This window comes from Cygnus olor, chromosome 5, assembly GCF_009769625.2.
Source record: "Cygnus olor isolate bCygOlo1 chromosome 5, bCygOlo1.pri.v2, whole genome shotgun sequence".
NCBI classification, from domain to species: Eukaryota; Metazoa; Chordata; class Aves; order Anseriformes; family Anatidae; genus Cygnus; species Cygnus olor.
The window spans coordinates 131419-151766 of NC_049173.1; positions in this window are offsets into that span (position 1 = coordinate 131419).

Sequence of the window (20348 nt, forward strand, 5' to 3'; positions counted from 1 at the left end):
CCCTCTCGGTGAAGAACCTCTTCCTGATGTCCAGCCTAAACTTCCCTTGCCTCAGCTTCACACCGTTCCCGCGGGTCCTATCACTGGTGATTACGGAGAATAAGTTACCTGCCTCTCCACTCCCCCTCGCGAGGAAGTTGTAGACTGCGATGAGGTCCCCCCTCAGACTCCTCTTCTCCAGGCTTAACAGGCCCAGTGACCTCAGCCTCTCCTCATGTCTTCCCCTCTAGGCCCTTCACCATCTTCATCGCCCTCCTCCGGACACTCTCCAACAGTTTAATGTCCTTTTTGTACTGTGGTGCCCAGAACTGCACACAGTGCTCAAGGTGAGGCCGCACCAGTGCAGGGTAGAGCAGGACAATCACTTCCCTCGACCGACTAGGAATGCCGTGCTTGATGCACCCCAGGATATGGTTGGCCCTCCTGGCTGCCAGGGCACACTGCTGGTTCATATTCAACTTGCTGTCAACCACAACCCCCAGATCCCTCTCTGTGGGGCTGCTCTCCAGCGTCTCGTCACCCAGTCTGTACGTATAGCCAGGGTTGCCCCGTCTCAGGTGCAGGACCCAGCACTTGCTTTTGTTAAACTTCATGCAGTTGGTGATCGCCCAGCTCTCCAATCTGTCCAGACCTCTCTGCAAGGCCTTTCCACCCTCACCCAAGTCCACAACTCCTCCAAGTTTGGTGTCGTCAGCAAATTTGCTCAAAACACCTTCTAGTCCTACACCCAAATCATTTATAAAAACATTCAAGAGGACTGGTCCTAAAATGGAGCCTTGAGGGACCCCACTAGTGACCATCTGCCAGCCAGATGTGGCCCCATTTACCACAACCCTTTGAGCCATTTGCAGTGCTGCAGCCTGACCGCTACTTGTCACCTTGCAGAAAACTTACAGGACCCATCCATCAGTGTTCAACACAGTGCTTCTCCAAAGCAATTTTGAATTCAAGAAAAACCTATTACATGAAGAAGTGGTGTGCAGACAATACTTATTTCTGATTTCAGCATACATGGTTCAAGAATACGAGTTAGGAGACCGGGTTTCATTTCAAGGAGTTTATTTCAGAAATGCCACCTGCCCATGTTCCCATGGAAGGGACGCTTTGAGGAACCTGTGGGTGATGCTGAGGTAATGCCCCTGGTCCTGAGCTCCCTGTGGCCACCCAGCAGTGTCCAGGGTGGGTCCCACTGGGGTCCCATCCACTGCAGGCACCCAGCCATCATGGACTGAGGCAGATGAGAGCTCAGGTGCTGTGACATCCAGTTGGCCTTCGTGGTGTCAGTAATAAGGCAAGCACCCATGTTTTAAAAGATTAGGAGATAAATACCTCTATAATAATCTCCACTTGTTGACTGCTGATATTATTACTTTTAAAAGCATTGCTAGCTCTTGGTCACAGTCCCAGTGTGTCATCTGAGAAACCACAAGTACAAAATACATTGCTGAAGAATGGAATTGCTAACCAACAATATGCAGCTGTGATGGATTTGCCCCTATTACTTATTTTCAAGAATTTCCAGGAAAATATATGTTACTGACAGCAGGAAATTGAAATGTTAATTTTTATTTTTTTTTCCTTAGGATTGCATTTATTTTGAAGTAGTTAATGTCAAATGGTGGTAAATGTCCCCTGAAAGTGGGAGAGACTTCTACTTGAACTGGAGTTCTACTAGAAAATTTATTTTTGTGTTTGAGCAACTTCTGAGCAGAGGCCAATGTTTTATCAGTGAGGTTGTATTGGTTTAACATTGGGACTAATTCAAAAGGGAATTCTGGAGAACTTGCTGTAATTTGCTGTAAATACCTCTCCACGTAGTAATAATAGGACCACATGTTCATTAACTTTTGAACACTAAGTCAATATCATTGAAGGGTTTGGGCACCACAAGGTACATTGCATCATTTTCTAATTTTATTACTGCTGACGCCGTCATGACCATACAACTAAATTGTGTAAGTTTTGCATTGTTTTGGAAATCATCATGATTATTGACCTCTTCCCTTGTCAGTGGCAACTGCCATTTATAATTAAAAATACTTCTGTCCATTGATGATACCAAAGCAGGAATAACTTGAGTATACTTGCAGGGTGTCTTGTACATACAGCCTTCTGTGCCTTCACCTGCTCAGAGAAAATAGGAGTATTATGCAGGCTGGCAGCCAGAAAGCTTCTTGGTGAAGTCCCAGAGGTCTTTTAGAAACATTGCCATTGTATCTCAGAATGCAAAATAAGTAAATAAACTCTCTTGTGATCTGTCAAAAAACATGTTCTCTACATTTTCCTCCTCCTATTTTTGAGGTAAGAATACAGCCCTTTAGGAAGTTAGCATGAAGATGAATGCATTTTGAGAAGCACTTCTGACTCTTTAATGTTTCAGTGTCCCAGGAATTTGCTTTGTTCCCCTAAGTGCCTGCTGAGGTTTGCCCCACAAGTGTTCCTGCCTTGCCCGTGTGAAGTCACATCCCTGGTGAGTCATGTCTCAAGGTGAGTGGGAATCATGGCCATAATCCAGCAAGACGCAGTGGAGTGGTCATGGGAAACACTGGCTCTGGAGACACATAGCATCATTGCTCCAAAGCACAGTGATGCACAGGCATCTCACTGCAGATGTGGGGTGCATAAGTTGCTATTCAATAAATGAAGAGAACACATTTTTCTTTATTTCATTTCTGTGAATTGTAGGTATACTCTGACAGCAGCTATGGCATTTTCCTGGGGTAAATGTGTGAAAGGAATATCTCCTGGATTGGGCTGCCTGCTTAAGGTGGGTGAGGCAATTTTTGTGGTTTATGCCTGGTGGGTCTGGGGAGAAGGGAGGCTGAGGTGATCACCCATATCCCAGTGGTGGAGAAGACATGGCCGGACACAGGTGCAGTGTCCACAGTAGCACCCAGGGGGACACTTCGCCTTGTCCTCCCTTCCCTCCTGCCCTCTCTGATCAGGCTCTGGCCCAGGGCAAGAGCATTTTTTCATGTGACATCATCAGGCACCGATGTAATAAACTTGACTAATGGTATAAATGCATTCAGGTAGAAAGGTGACAAATCCATGTGTATAGTCAGCACCACCAGCTCTGCCTGTTATGCAGTTTTGTCTTACATTCCTATCAGAACAGAAACCACCTGAAATTACAAAGAAAGATTTTTCCCCGCTTCTTTTTTTTGTTTGTTTTTTTCCTAGAGGACAAATGTCAGTGTCAGTTAGAATCATCATAATATAAGTATTAATCGCAGATGCTTGTATGCCAAGGGCAGATGAATAAAAATGGATTTGTGGAGTGCTAGAAGCAGAAGTAACAGATGTGTAAATTACTTTTGAAATTTTTATACTACTTTAAAACAGAAATATTTATTTTAATATTTTCTGCATTGGCTGAATCAAAATGGATCAGATTTGGTGCAGAGCAGTGTGTCTCTGTGTGGGTGCTGGAGGTAAGGGCTGGTGAGAGACCTCTGACCACGCAGCAGAGGCCTCAGCCCCCAGACCATTGCTGCACAGCACCTGCCTGCCCACCCACCTCCCTGCCAGGCAATGGCGGCTCACCAGGAAAGGAGTCACTCCGGGGTGCCCATGGGGGTCTGCATGGGGCAGGTCTCTGGTGAGCCCTGGCTGTATGCTGCAGGCTCATCCTGGGGGTCCAGTGCCTACCACGAGCCATGGGGCAGATGGCACGGCCTGAGGGAGCTGCGCACATGGCTGGGGGGCGAGGCTGGCAGGACAAGGCACATCAGTGCCCAGCTCTTGCTCACACCCACCTGCTGCCACCTGAAGTGCATGGGGCTCTGTTTTAGGCAGGGAGGCAGTAACTGTTGCCAGGGAACACCAGCAGGTGCAAGGGCAGGTGTGCTACATTCCTTGGAGAGGAAAACTGAGTGATTGCAACCTCCAGGCTTCTCTTAGCCTTACTGGATTAAGGACAGCACTTTTCCCCTAAGGGCTGTCATGAAGGACACTGCCACCTCAAACAGAAGTGTCAGAAGAAAACTGGAAGATAACAAACTGAGAAAAAAAATGGCAAAGACAGAACACTACCCCAGCCCAATTTAAGCCCTGGCAGCAGAGAGACAAATCTCAAAGTTACCTATGCAGACAGACAAAGCTCAAGTCTCTGCAACAGATGGCTAAAAAGATCAATAGGAGCTATAGGAAAGGCTGAGAGAAAGTGTCTTTCACCTGACTGAGTTTTCTAGTAACAGTGGAGAGAATAACAACTACAATTCAGGTTGAAAGAGAAATTTTATTAATCTTTTAATAGATTGGTGGCTGACACATACAGCTGCGGGTCATGCTGCTGTGACTCTGCTCCTGGCTCCTCGAGGCACATCCCACCCCCGTTAGCAGCATCTTTCCTCAGAGAACACTGCCATGTGTAGATGAACCCGTTACGCCTGACGGCGTGCCATGGCCCAGTTTGGCAGCGAGGAGCGCGTGTAACCAGATCCAGGAATGGGGTCTCCATCTCCCTGGCGAGCGCTGACCCCTGGAGGTCAGAGTCAGGTGGCTGGCTGCACTGGCTTCCCTCGAAGCAGACTTGGCCTGGAATGCTGGGGGCACAGGGTGACCAGAACGTTTGTTTTGAAAGGGAAACCAATACAACGGATGTTTGTGCAGAGCTCAGACCACAGAGTGGAGGCAGGGTCCCCTCTTGTCCTTCGCGCACTCTGCCCTGCACAGGCAAGGCAAGAGACACTCTCTGCCGGCAGCACAGGCAGCCCCAGCTGCAGTGGTTTTTGAGTGCCGGCAGCCCCATTCCCACAAGCACCACAGCCTGTCCCAAGCATAATGCAAAGGAGCAGGAAAGGCAAGCAAGCAGTGGAAAACATTGCAGTGCACCTCCTATGGTCAGCCAGGCTCTCTAGTCCTTCTGTTCCTGGCTGGCAGGTTCAGCTGGAAAAATGTGATCATCCATTACTTAGTCACTTGATGGAAATTAGAACATAATCTAACTTCACAATTTTCATCATTTCCTTATGTTTCATGTTTTAATCATTGCCACCTAAAGCATGAGGTTATTATTAATAATTCCATATACAATTTAAGTTCATATTTTATATGCTATATGCTATATTTTCTATGAGGAAAATATCCTGGAAAAAGAATAACCGCCTAAATTCCATTCCAGACTTCAGTTATATCTTCTGCATTTTGCAAAATAAGCACCTTCTTCTCAGAGTACCACACAGCACCGTAAAAGAGCACAGAACTGGCATCACAGTGCTGTTCCTTTGTGCACCCCAGTCACTGCACTTGTGGTCACTGGCCATGGTGCACCACAAGTGGCATGCTGGCACACGTCCTTGAAACATGGAAGCTCCTTTTCACTGCTCATTGCTTTTGTTTCCAAATATTATTTGCTCGAGTCTCACACTAGGTTGATAATTTGGTGATTATCCCTTCACTTGGTTAGAAAACGCAAGGCAAACTGGAAATGTATGTTGAACATTAGTTAAAAAACATATTAGTAACAAACCTTCAGCATTCAGGAAAGAACTACGAAGGACTGGGAAATTCAGCGTGCTGTTAAAATGGCTGACTGTGATGTAATACATTACATTTATAGCTATGATGTAATGGCTATGGTGAAATAGACATCTTACTTCTTACTTCTGCCCCTCCCAATTCTGTTACTCTTCTTTGTATTTTAGTATGGTCAAAAACAACATGAAATTTTCTTATCTGCTTTGCAAAAGTGCCAGAGTCCCTTATTAGTACCATTGCATTTTAGCTTTAATTGAATGTTTTTACCTCACAGCTTGCTTATCTCATGCTCTGTCCCCAGCTGATATATAGTAATCAAAACACGTAGTCATCTAATAGATGAGGGTTGTTGCACACTGGAACGGTCTCCCAAGGGAAGTAGTCATTGCACCAAGCCTGTCTGAGTTTAAGACGCGGTTGGACTGTGCACTTATTCACATGGTCTGAATTTTTGGGTAGACCTGTGTGGTGACAGGAGTTGGACTCGATGATCCTTATGGGTCCCTTCCAACTTGGGATATTCTATGATTATATGATTCTATGATTCTCTTTTCTATCGAGGCTATTCAGGAGCCAAAGGCTTGCCTCTCCATGCCAACCTTACCTCATCTGTGATCTGAGATCACTTGCTGCTCCAAATATCACCCTCCATCTCAGCAGCTGACGTTCAGTCTGGTATTCAAAAGAAATAAATTTGCAAATGTGTAAACTTTATGTTGCTTCCTCTTGCAAAGAAGAAAGTGAACGCTGTCAGAGGTGGGTGTGAGAGTCTGCATGGGCTCGCTGTTCAACACAGTGAGGATGCTGTGGGAGCTCTTCATCATTAGCAAGAGGTGGTATTCAGGCTTTCATTTTCTAACTCTGGCTGAAAGTAGGTGAAAATTCGTGTGAAATTTGATGAGTAATCTCACTTGGGGAAAATATGGACACAGTGATACAGCATGTTGGCAATTGCAAGCTATTGTGTTTTTCTTGAATCAATCCAGAGGGAACCTGGCTGCCACATAACAACCCAGGGAAAGATACTTCCCATTCACTTCCAGCCTGGTGGGGCAAGCAGCAACCAGCCCACAGGGCCAGCAAGACTGGACTTAGAAAGGATGTTTGTCCCAGGTGTTTCAGGCATGGCCAAGACATGCACTGTGCTCCATCCTATAACTCCCGTGGCACAGAAGTCCTTCCCCAGCATGCAACTCCCTGCATAGTGCACCCTTCGTGTGTTCCTGAGCATGCAGGTGACTGATCTTGCGCTTGGTGGTTGTTGTGCTTAAAGACATGCCAGTTTCCCGCAGCTCCTTCTCCTCCACTTGCTGATGAGTGCTGGGGGGTGCAGGCACAGAGGCTGCTGTGCTCAGAGCCGGCAGGGGGTGCCAGGTCTGGAGCCACCATGAAACTGCCTGCAGAGGCATGCGTCTGTTCTCATGTATCCGGAAAGCTGGACCAGCCTGTTTTGATGGGCTGTTTGATACAGAGGAGGCTTTGGCATCAATTGATGTAAATGATTAAATGTTCATCACTGACTAATTTTAATTATATAGCAGGAGATGTAGTCTGAGCTGATGACACTGCTTCTACCTCTAAAAGTCACAGACGCTAAGGTTCATAAGGGAGTGAATATTAATAAATGTGGTGGCACATGCAAAAATATTTTGAGTGCTTGGAACATTGGTAAAGCCAAATCAAAAGCAGATATATGTTGAAAATAACTATAAATGAAAATGATTGCTGAATGAAACCAATGCCTTGGGTCGTGAGGAAACACAGCTAGGCTGATGTGCGAGGTGGGCGTAGGACTGGGGGACCAGAGTCCAGAATCCCTGTTTGCTCTGGGAAATAGCAAAGTATATATAGCCGACCTATTCTCCTTAGTCACCAGTGATAGGACCTGCAGCAATGGTGTCAAGCTGAGGCAGGGGAGGTTTAGGCTAGACATCAGGAAGAGGTTCTTCACCGAGAGGGTGGTTGCACACTGGAACAGGCTCCCCAGTGAAGTAGTCACTGCACCAAGCCTGTCTGAATTTAAGAAGCGATTGGACTGTGCACTTATTCACATGGTCTGAATTTTGGGTAGACCTGTGTGGTGACAGGAGTTGGACTCGATGATCCTTATGGGTCCCTTCCAAATCGGGATATTCTATGATTCTATTCTATGATTCTAAGTACTTAAGTACTTAAAGTACCTAATTTACCAAATACAGATCTGAATCCACCTGTTATGAAACCCTTCACCAACAATGTAGAATTATGACACACCACATAACATCCTGCAAGATGCCTAGTCCTCTGAAAGGTGGCTCAAATGCAAAACTGCATTTGTAAGTCATTTAACAGAGATTGTTGTTGGCCTGGTAAGTTACACATGGTGAGCTGTGCAACAGCTTTCAGCACACCAGAGTCCTTCCATGACTGCAAAGCAGAAGACAATCCTGGCATGATGCACTGCTTAATGGCGTCATGAACTGCCTGGATCTCGAGACAGGCAGATTCAACTTTGAGAACATCTGAAGCAAAAGTGAATGCAGGAGGAGTGATGCTGTGTCAGGTTCATCTTTGCTTCATGGAGAAAAGTGTCAGACTGACTTGAGCAGATGTGACTTCTAGAATAATCAGGATATTTTCTTGTTAGGGTTATTTTAAAATGTAATTATCAAACATTTAAAATATTCATTTGAAAGGTCAAATTTGTTGGGAAAAATCATGCATGCAAGCAGCTTGCCACAAAGTCTTTCAAGTGAGTGCTTTCATAGAAAGTGGCCCCTATTGGAGGCTGTACAAAGTAGTGCCTGCTCTTGTACGAGTGTCTTGGGATACTTAGCCATCCAAGGCTACATCAGAAGTGAGAGAACCACAGCAGCTATTGATGTCTTTGTCAGTTTAAACCATTTGCAGTCTGCTATGGCAACAAAGCGGCTTCCACTGACACAACCCAGGAATTCATTTCCATCAACATATTCCATTAAACCTTCCTGTTGCTGTGCACCATGCATTCCTCCCTGCTACAGCTGGGAAGTTAGTTTTATAGTTTATCAGAATATAGCAGGAATTGCACGGCCCAGTGTCCCCTGCTCTGGACCTGCATGGCCTTGCATGTCCCTCCTCTCCTCCCTGTGATGCATAGGCGCTCAAGGACAGCCTGTAAACTGGTGACAGTGAAATCTTGAAGAAAGCTGTCCACTTAAACTAAGGGTTGATGGCAGGGGGGATGGTTTGCCATTGTGTACTGAGTGGGAATAGTAGTGTCTCATTCATCCAGCATCATGAGCACATTGGACCCTGTCTGGGCAGGGTACTCTGTTTGCCAATGCAAGGGGTAGATAACAGTACTGCAAGAATGCAATTTTTAAATGAGATGAGACTCGCTGAGAACCTAGTCTAGCCTGCTTCTCCAGAGACCATTGCAGAGAGCAGTACAGCAATAGGTTTCCAGAACAGGTAAAGTTAGCACTAAAATGTAAAGAAAGTAGCTCCACATTATAATATGAAGGATATATAGTGGTGCTAATGGCAAGTTCAGGACAAGTCTGTAACCACAGCCTGGAAGTAACCTGCCTGCAGACCTGCCAGCACTGCTCACAGCTCCGACATGACTGCACACACAGCACCGCTGTCCCTTGCATGCCCACCAGGACAAGCCCTGGCCCTGGTTCACCCACCGGAGTCTTCAACAGCTGCAGGCAGCCTGTGACACACCAGACAGGAACAGCACTGGGTGCAGCAGGACATGCATCCTGTGGACACCATTCCCCTCTGCTTCCCCAGCAGCCTCTGTGGCCCTGGGGCCTTGCCCTGGTCAGATGATCTGCCTTTTCCTCCCTTGGCTCTGGGCTGCACATCTATTCCAGGGCCAAAACCAAACTGCAGGAATGATGCCAACTCTCATCATCCTCTCAGCCTGGCATGTTCTGCACACCTCCACAGTGACCTTTCCATGCCATTCCTGTTTCATTACTTTCAGTCCCCAGCTGAGTGCCACTGCTTACCTGTGACTGCAAAGACATAAACCTTCAGTACAAAGTAGGGAACAGATAATGAAAATGGGTGCAAATGGAATTTCAGAGTGATGATGTTACCTGCCTTGAGGTGGAAAATTGGCATCTGTCTGCCTAGACAAAGCACTACAGTTTTTTATAGTACTGCACAACACCATTTCCAGCAAGGTAGGTCATTTCATGTGATAATTCATTGTCCAAGGCATCTGTCTGAGGCCTCCCTGGACGTAAAATCTCCCAAACACCTGGTTGCTGTTGCAGTGGGTGTGGAGGTAATTTAGTTACAACTGAGTATTCCTGGCGCCTTTGCCTTTCTGTAGAATGCCAGCCTCACAGGGAATACCAACAGTGATGGGGCTGGGAAGTGCTGAACTGAGCTGTCGCATATATCCACACTGGAGTGATAATAATGCAACAAAATAAACCCCACAAGACTGTACTGTGATTTTTATGCTGTCCCAGAGCTCTCAGATGCTGCCCACGCTCTGCTCATCACATTGAAGCAATCTCCTCCCCATGCTGCTACTGCAGAGCCCAGGTCAAAAGCACCGCCAGGCTACGAACACCAGGTGAACAGAGAAATAAGCATGATACAGTGAATGAATTATTCATTATGACTTGCTCATTCAGCTCACTAAAGACCTGCTTTAGAAGCAAATACTGTACAACATTGCTTTACAAAGGTAGCAGGCAGTATTTTTTCTGCAGTACATTATAAACCTATGCACGTTTCCATCTCTGCTCCTCTTCTCCTTTCTCTCTCTTCCTCTCTCTCTCCTTTTTTTTCCTAGTGCAATACATTTCCTAAGCTAGATTTTTCTGTGAATTAGATTTTAATGCCTCCTTATGAGAGGCAGTTTTTCATATTTTATATTTCCATCAATAAAGATTTCTTCCTTATCACCAATAAAATTGGAGTTTTGATTAAATGTGATCCAGCAGCACTAAGCACATAGTCTGTATTAATTTCAGTGCCTCATTATATGCCAGTGGTATTTATATGGGTTTATATATCAAATATACTATGTGTATATAAGCAGAGACTTTCAGAACAAATACCAGGTATATGAGCCATAAAAATAGAATGGAAGAAAGCCTCACTTGGGCCAGCCACAGAGCATTCCCTGCCCCCTTCTACAGCAGTCATGGAGGCAGTGATGAGGAAGTGACCTTCTCAAGGACCAGGAGAGCCCTGGGAGCAGAGCAGCAGCAGCAGCGAGCCTGATGCTCCTGCACCAGAATTTCATGGCACTGTGCTCCCTACAGTCAGTCCTCAGCTCTTCTGGAGAAGTTATGGATGGAAAGCACTGATGGACAAACATCTTCTTTAGAAGCAATGTTCATTTAACAGACAGGGGCTAACGCCCAGGGACTTGGTTCCCAGTGACCATTAGTACAATGGCACATCTAGCCCAGGGCTCTGCATTACACAGACTGTTTTGTGGGTCTGCTTGAAAGTCCCTTCCCACTGAGAAAGCCTTGTTTATTTATCACTGAAAGCCAAACTAAACAAACATTATAAAAATGTGTATTGGTAGCTGTGACAAAATATGCAGCTCCTTGGCTTGGAGATATACTCCATGAAGAGTGAGTATCATCTGACAGGGACCCAAGAGGTTGCTCTGAACAAAGCCTTCAGGGCTGTTTGCATTCTGGTGTTTTGTGTGTTCTCCTTAAGGAGGAGCTGGTCATGCTTTGGAAGTCATTAAATGGCAAATGCAGATGGCAGAGTTCTGTATTCAATCTGATGCCAGACAGTAGTTGCAAATGTATGCATCTCTCCATCACACTGTATCTCAAGTCCTGTGGACAAGCTGGAGCTGTGTGCAAACTGCCAGGCACACATGTGGCTGTGCTCCCATGTGCAGGAGACTGGACTCTCCTGCAGCAGTGGCACTGGAGCAGGTGGCTGCGTGCAGCTCACATGCCTGCAGCAGATGTGCATGGGGTCTGTGGCACTCAAACACCAGCTGGGGCCGCTCCAGACCCTGTGCCAGTCCCCTGGATGCCTGAGCAGGGCCCTGACTCCCCACAAGGACAAAGTGTTGGGTTGGAAGAAAGGGACGCACCCAGGCCGAGTTCAGATATATGGTAGCATCAGATTAATTAATGTTCAGCAAAAGCTGTCCCATCAAACTCCAGAGGGCTAGCTGTGAACCTGCTTTCTCAGGTTAAAGATGTGCTGTGCTTCTTTTTTAATGTGAGCTTTTCTTATGCCATAGCCTAGAGAGTGCTTCCCATTCATACCTCTGCCATCCCAGGAGTTGGACTCGATGATCCTTACGGGTCCCTTCCAACTTGGGATATTCTATGATTCTATGATCCCATGGTTAAATTTTGCTTATAGTTAAGATAGAACAGAAAAATCCAGATGACTACAGGGAGAGAATAAATTTGAGTTCTGCTCTCCTTCCTTGCACAGTTCCCTATCATCCCAACAAAACTTTTCTTAGTCTTATTAAGACTAGTTTGACACTAGGAGCAGTAACACGCTGCTGCCCTCTAACATATTGTGCATCTGGAAATGCCAATAAAATCAGCAGGGACTCTGCTCTCCTTCCTTCCTCCATGTGACCTGGCATGGGTATGGCACTGCCTTGGTTGACATGGAGCTTGCTGAGGTGAGCAAGGTTGGGGAGACGGACCCCACTATCACACCCTCCTCTGGGTCCAGATGCGGGCAGGGTGGGCCCGGCTGTGCCGCTGCTGGGTGGGAGCAAGGCTGGTGGGAGCAGGGCTGGAGGCATGGCATGCTGCTGGGGCCTGACATGGTGCCATGAAGAATGGCATGGGCAATGCAGGACACAGCGCCAGCAGCAACCTGCCCGTGCCAGGCAGCCCTCTTCAGAGCGATGTGCGGCAAACAGCTTGCCTCTGACCCTGAGAGCACGGAGCACCTGACTCTGCTTTCCTTCTGAATCTGGCTAGGAAGCAGCTCTGGCGGTGCCCTGCCTGGGGCCAGTGTAGCCCTGGGTGCTCAGCCCTGCAAGGCTCTGTGGGAGCAGGCACTGGCTTCTGTCCCAGCAGGGCTGCCCACCCCCTGCATGGAGCAAGGATGCACTGGGACGCTGCCGACTGCTCTTCCTGCAGGGCGTCTGGCAGCACTGCTGCTCGACCGTGCCTGCGCTCCAGCAAAGAGCCTGTAATCACCATCTCCCTTTTTCAGTTCAGTTTGCCTCTTGCTGAAAGAACATCTCAGGCCAGCATGCCTCAGTCATGCCATCTGACAACAGCTGTGAGATACCATCATCGGAGGAGCAACAGAGACATTTGCTGCTATTTCCTACTCCCATTAATAATGGTGTCACTGAATCAGATAAAAATTCTCACAACTGTTCTAAAAAATGTGCAGTGTGTGGCTCCCTGAAAACAGATTAAGATTTACCACTCTCAATTTTGATAAAAGCTGATGAGGATAATGGGTTATCTCCGCAGGGCACTGTGCAGTTTTTACTTTCACAGGCTCTATGGAGCACCTTATTTTTATTCTCACATTTATAACCAAATATGTCAGAAGAACAGAAAGGGAAACAGATAAATCATCCATATTTGAAAAATAGTTGCGACTCAAGTGAAGGAAAGTGTACAAATTCCAGCCTGTTTTCAATGAAGATTACAGGTCTGTGCACAGTAATGAAAGTTTTTCTTATCTGAGGTTTTATGCTGAATATCTTTTATTTCCCCATTTGTCATGATCAGAGAAGAGCAGAAAACAATTAACTTCTCATAGTCCTTGAACCATCCGGAGATTTTTCTGTTTCTTCTTTCAAACAAAAGGCAGGATTTTGCTGCTGTGTTAACAGATGTCATACGTGTGGTCTGCTGCTGCAGGGGTGGTACTGCAGTTTGTTCTGCTCCTTCTTAGGAGGAAAACAGTTCCTGTAAGTTGAGAATCTCATCTTACCCATTTACAGCCTTTTCAGGTATTTAAGAAAAGTCTGAAATGAAAAGTTAACACAAGCATCCACTGATTTCCCTTCCTCAGAAATGTCCGTGTGCTGCAGGGACCTGGGAGCCGGCCACAGCCGCAGCAGTGCGATGCTGCTCAGTGCCAGCGGAGGAGGCCAGGGCTGCCCTGCCACGTGCTCGCAGGGCTGCTGCAAACCCCAGCGGTCTCACGGCCTGCAGACATGCAGTGCTGCCACCTCTGTGGAGGATCTTTCCTCCTCATCTGACTCACCGGGGAGAAACATGCAGGGACTAAATATCAACGTCTGTCTGGCCTGACTTACAATGTTTGCAAAAGTGTACTCTTGCTTTCATCACACTGGTGTGTAAACTGTTGAGGAGACTGAGGGAAAACAGGCACCTGCTGTCCCTGTGTAGTTGTGTGTCCTGGAGGCACACACAGCCGCAGTGACACCTTTCAACAAGTCTCCAGGAGCACAATGTAAAAATAGCCTGATGCATGCAACACAGGCCTGCAGGGAAAACTGTTTGATGGGTAAACTGCCATAAAACTATCCCAAAGTTAACAGCTTACAGTGGCTACAGAGTTGCCTGGACTGCAAATACCATGGATTTGTTTTTCTGCTTTTCAGCAGGGACAGCTCTGACTTGCCAGGTTTGGAGCGAGGCTGTGCACGCCAGTCAGCAGCGACGGTGCTGCCAGCAGGGCACCACGTCCAGGTAGGCAGGTGCCAGGCACAGCAGCACAGGATGCGTCTGGTGCACTGAAGAGGGACAGCAGGCCTGGCAGACAGGTGGTGGAGTGGCAGCAGCACAGCCAGAGACCGCACCGAGGGAACTTGTGCCCACTGTGTCATTTACCTGGGCTGCTCCCGCTGTCCCTACTGTGTTAAGCCCAGGCACGGGGTCAGGTGCCCTGCACTGCTGTGGGCCAGGCTGCAGACCCTCCTCTGGGCAAGCACCAGGGAAGACCCCCAGGAAGTCGAGCAAGGATGGCACTGCCCACCCATTCCCTGTGTTCTTGGTCACCCCCACCTGCGAACAACTGCCTACATTTCCTTGTCCTCCTCCTGCTGCCTGTGTGGTTACAGATGTCCCACTGAGCTCAAAGCTCTGGGCACAGCAGCCATCACTTTCTGCTGAGCGCAAAACCCTCTGCAGCCACCCCAGCGCCTCCCCAGTCACCTGCACCAGCCCCTGGCTGCAGCTGGGTCCTGCAAGCCACCCATTCCTGCAGCACTGCCAGCCCCACCTGGTGACTTCTTCCTGCTTGCTTCCCCTGCTGTATACGTCATCATTAGCTTCTTTTCCCCCTCTACGCTCTTCTTGTGAGACAAGCCTGGAGCACCGCATTCAGCTCGGGAGCCCCAGCAAAAGAAGTACATGGAAGTATTAGAATGAGTCCAGAGGAGGGCCACAAGGATGATCAAGGGGCTGGAGAACCTCTCCTATGGAGACAGGCTGAATGATTTGGGGTTGTTCAGCCTGAAGAAGGCCGTAGAGCAGCAGCCTTCCAGTACCTGAAGGGGGCTACAGGCAAGCTGGGGAGAGACTATTGTCAGGGATGGGACAAGGTTAATAGCTTTATACTGAAAGAGGGTAGGTTTAGATTAGATATTAGGAAGAAATTCTTTACTGTGAGGCACTGGAACAGGTTGCCCAGAGAAGCTGTTGCTACCCCATCCCTGGGAGTGTTTAAGGCCAGGTTGGATGGGGTTTTGAGCAACCTGGTCTAGTGGGAGGTGTCCCTGCCCATGGCAGGGCAGTTGGAATTAGATGATCCTTAAGGTCCCCTCCAACCCAAGCCATTCTATGATTCTATGATTCTTAAATACTTCAAATCATTTAACTTTACATAAATTTGAAACTGACATAGATTACTGAGATGGAATCATATCTCCTAGAAATAAGTAGAAAAACATCGATTTTGGAAGAGGTAAGCTGGATTTTAAGACTAGAATGGTCAAATATGACTTCATGGGCAATGCCTTCTACATTTTCTTTGGGTTGTTTCTTTTTCAAGCCCCAGACTGTCATGTGTTATATACAGACAGCCTCTGGAAGCATCCAATCTACAGACAGTAACTCCCACCGAAGGAATATCCTGGGACATCAGTTAAGGGAGCAATTAGTTTTTAAAAGATATTTTATATACAGTTATCTAATATGAAATTATACTTTTGAATCCTGTAGGATGCTGTCCAGGTGTCATCATGGTATAAAAAAATTTAAGTAATTTAGTAAGCTAGTGTTTCTGTGATTATTATTATATTTATTTATTTATTTTTAAATTAGGAATCCTGATCCAATGACAGAAAGAAAAAGGTAGAAATCAGATGTCAAAATTTTACTTTATGCTAGGATGTTGCAAAAGAAATCAAAATAAAAATGTGATTTCAAGGCTATTGAGCAATATATTCACACTGCTGTGGGTCTAATTTTACCTTCTCAGTGATGGTGACCACAGTAGCCAACATCCCCATAACAAGGTCTGTTTTTTTCAGGAGCTCACAGAATTCTTGGAACTTAATTATAGTTCTAATATTATTGCTAATGAATTTGAGCATAATTATGGCGTGGAGTGATTTCAAAGGTACTTTACATGAATACTAATCCCTCTCTTTAAATGCCTCTGTTGGTTAACTGGAAACTTGGCCCCCTCCCAGCAGGCTGCTGGGCGCAGCAGGCACAGTCATGTAGGAAGCCTTGTACCCGCAGAGGAATGTGTTCTCTGGGGAGCCCTGTGCCCCTCGGTGGGGCACCACAGGCGGCTGCAGCAAATCATCCCGGTGGCTGGGACCTGCTGACACCCAGCCTGACCCTGCCCCAGACATGGCCAAGTGTCATGGGACATGGATGTTTCAGCCAGGGGACGCAGCGGCAGAGCACGGAGAAACAGACTGCCCAGCTCCGGGGGCTCCCTGAAGAGCCCATGCCAGGGAGGTGGTGGCATCCTTGCCCCGCGCACCCCAACACAGACCCAGCATGGCCATGCCTGGCCTGGGGGCTCCTCCCCGGCAGCCCTGCAGCCCAGCTGCCTGCCATCCAGCTGCAGGTGCTCTGCGAGGCTGGGGCAGTGGGTGCCACTCAGCTGCGGCGCTGCAGGGAGCAGTGTGCAGGGAGAGCATGGCTAAGAAGAGGTGACGGATGGGTGCTCTTCTGAACGATGTCTGATGGGGGGAAAATGGGAGTTCCAGCAGAGCAGGGGGCTGAAGGATCCAGAGAAGAAGGCTCCAGCTGTCAAATGTGCCAGACTAACCTGAATGGAGAGCCTGAATTTTACAGTATCTGCACAGCTAATAAAATCAACAGAATTCTCTTCCTCCAGGCAAAAATAACATTGATGCTTCTCTGCCTCTTTTTCATGTCTCATCTTATGCTTGCAGAACATTCCAGGAGGCTGAAACATGACATTTCTCTTCATAAGGTCTCTGTCTCAAGGCAAAATTTAACCTCTGAGAAGGATTATTGATTTGAGAAGTTGTGTGAAGATCAATACAAATGACAACTGTTATTAAAATGGAAGCTTACGGTTTGCTTTGAATTAATGAAATATCCATATTAAGATGTGTTTTCTTTCAAATAATTTAATAAAGTTCAAATCTCCTCTGAGAAAAAAATAATTAATTGAGCAAAATGTTAATTAAGGATTTTTTTTTTTCACAGCACAGTTCTTCTAATGAAATAATACTGAGTGAAATGACTGAAGTTTAACTTGATTAAAACTGGTGTCAGTGTTTACATAGTCTCACAGTGTGTGCACTGTCTGCGCCTGGCAGAATTAAAACTTCATTTAGTGATGCCATTATATGTGGCCCACAATTACTTCTTCAGTCCTTCTGCACAGTGACAAGCTAAGACACCACTTGCAGAACACATTTTAAAATGTCATATATATATTTACATCCTTATGTTTCATGTTTCATTTACACATTTATGTACTTCATGGTAATTTAAACTTGAAACTATTTCCATCATCATCACACCCATGAAAAATATATCAGATACGGGATATATTTTCTTATGTGCTTCATTAGGATTCCTGTAGCTAAGCATAGAACAAGAAAATATCCATGCACACATGTGCACACACACACAGGGGCAGAGGCAGGGGGCAGGGGCAGGGGTCCCCTCCCTGCTCCTGCTGCCCAGGCCCTGCCTGCTGCCCTGGGGGCTGGCGGCCGCCTTTGCTCCCAGGGCACGCTGCTGGTCACGGTCAGCTTGGTGCCTGCCAGGACGCCCAGCTCCTTCTCTGCAGAGCTGCTTTCCAGCTCGGTGTCCCCTTGGCTGCGCTGGTGCTTGCGGTAATTTCTGCCCTAGTGCAGTACAAGGCTTGTGCTCCTCTACACTGCATCTTCCCACTGGAGCCATGGATTCCTCACTCCACACAGGACAATTGCTCATTACTACCATTCCTCTAAAACCTGGGCTTGTGGCTTACACAGATGAATGAGTTAGGCACAGGTAGGCACAGCCACCTGGTCATTAGACAAAATGCTGTTACAGTTCAAGGAAGTTCAGGATGGCCAGAGCAAGCCAGACAAGTCTCAGTCCTGGGGTCCTGCAAACTCAGTGCAGGGCTAGTAGCGTTTTACCAGCAATGGCAGTAGTGAAGCACTATTATTTTTCGTTATCATTGACACTGAGATCCATATGCACAACAAATTGGAATTTGCACCCCTAAATGCTACTAGACTTAGCCATAAAATGTTGACTGCTGAAAAATAGCAGGAAAAAATGGAGGAAAGGGAACATACCTGGTTCAGCAGCATGGCAAAGCATGACAGCCACCCTGGTCCTGACGGGACTGGCACCATCTAATGGTGAAGTCATAGGAAATGAATTAATTTCCTGGATGTTGTTCCCTCTCCCTCCCCCTCCATCCCTCTCTCTCTCTCTCAATGTCTTACAAAGCTTCCAGATTGCTGGCAAGATTGGAGGTAAACAGATGTTTATTTTGTGCTATGTTTTGAACTGGGCACAAGAAGAAATTCCCTCCTGCAGCTAAGGGCATTTGAGCCACCTGAATTACAGGTGTTGGAGGAGCAGAGACATGCATGTATACAATATTCTTGTAAACACTACAGTGCTGATAAACTGTGTGTGTAAAACTAAGTAAGAGCTATAAATGCACTTTGTCTGTTATCTCACAAAATGAAATTTAGGAGGGTTTAGAAATTTTAAGATAACATCATTCTGATTTGGAATAAACGGATGAACTTCATGGGGTTTAGCCTATTTGAGCTGTAGTTTGGCAGGCTCCTGCTTTCCTGCAGCTATTTTCTTGTCATCTTGCACCTCCTGTGATTCCTCCTTGGACTTCAGTAAATCTCCTTCTCTGCCTTGGACATCTCTGAAGTTCTGCTCCCTTGGCTTAAATGCCCCCTGTCTTGGAACTCCCACTGCCTTGTATGCCCTCATCCTATGGGTATGTCCAGTCTTTTTTGGGTTAATGGTGATTAAACAAGTTTTTAGCTATGACAAGGGTGGTAGCAGAGGCTGGTGGCTATCAAGCGCTGGCTTTCTTCTGGGTGCTTCTCTGCTGCCTTCAGTGTCCCAGCACATTTGCCCTAATCCCTGTTGAGACTTGGCACAATGGGAATAACAACTTCTCATGGTTTGTTTTGTTTTGTTGTTTTATTTGTTTGTTTTCAAAAGATGCTAGTATATATAATTTATCAGGGGAAACTTTTGGAGTAAGATGTGTCATTGTAATTTATTGTTTAGGAGATATTTGAAGTTTTTGAGATCAGTGGCAAGCCTATGCCTCCCTCTGATTTTCTGTTTGATGGGCAGGGAGGAGGCAGTGAACAGCTCTACCCCTGCGGCCAGTGACACCTGGTCAGGCTGGAGCTGATGGAAATGCTGCTGTCTTGGGCCAGCATTTCCTGGGGCCAAGCTGGGCTAGGAATCTGGTGTTTTCTCAGATGAATTAGATCAAAACACTGAACACATAAAATGATGGCAAATTATTGCAGAGACATGGATGAAGAAGGTGAAAATGAAAGCCTGCTCCAACAGCCCGCAGGTGCAGTTGTGCCAAGAGCTTCCTGCAGGAGCAGGGCTGCAGCCGTGGCCGGCCAGCCGGAGGGTGAGGGGAGAAGCACTGGCTCAGGGCACTGCCTTTGGACAGAAGAGCTCAGTGTCCATTTGTTGTCCCCGTGTAGGAGACCATTTCCAGGTTTTGGGTGTCAGCAGCCCCTCTTTCCTGCCACCTTGTCAGCGCTGGCTCTCCCTGCCCTCCTGCTCCCCGGCTGGTGGAGTAGCCCCACGTGTGCTCACTTTGACCAGCTGCTTGGGACCTAGAAGCTCCTCGGGGACAGCAGTTGTAGACTCTGGTCTTGCTTCTGACAGCACAAATATGAGCTCTGATTATCTGACTCTGCTGGAAAACCTTGTGTAATGGTTATTTGATTATTTCCACTGCAGATTCAGCTTTATCCTCTAGCAGCCTTACCAGCTTACTCTCTGGGATACAGCACTGTCAGCCCTCACTGTAGAGCAGTGTGCATGAAGGGACTGTGCTTCAGTCCCAGGAGGTGTGGAACATAGGAGAACATCAGCCTCTGCAGCCAAGATATTGCTGAAGTGCATGGGGCAAAGGCAGTAGAGCTTCAAACTGGCCTTGGTTTTGAGCTGCAGCTGGGTGGCAGGGCATGGGCTGCAGAACTCACTCAAAGCAGTCTGGTAATTAATTAGACCACTCTGAATTGTGAGTCTTTTGAGTCACATAGCAGCAAATACCTATTTGCTGTCTTTCTGAGCTGGGTAAGACATGTCTGATGAGCAGCAAGCACTGCAGCAGAAAGACCCCAAATGCGATAAGACAAACAAAAATTTAACCTGTGAAGAAAAAATCAAAGCACTTTCCATCATAAAAGCCTGATGGTGTTTTCAGGTGGGACTGCTGGGCAGTGTAGAGCCCTTACAGGAGAGCGCACTGGGTGCTTTTCAGTCTGGGGCCAGAAA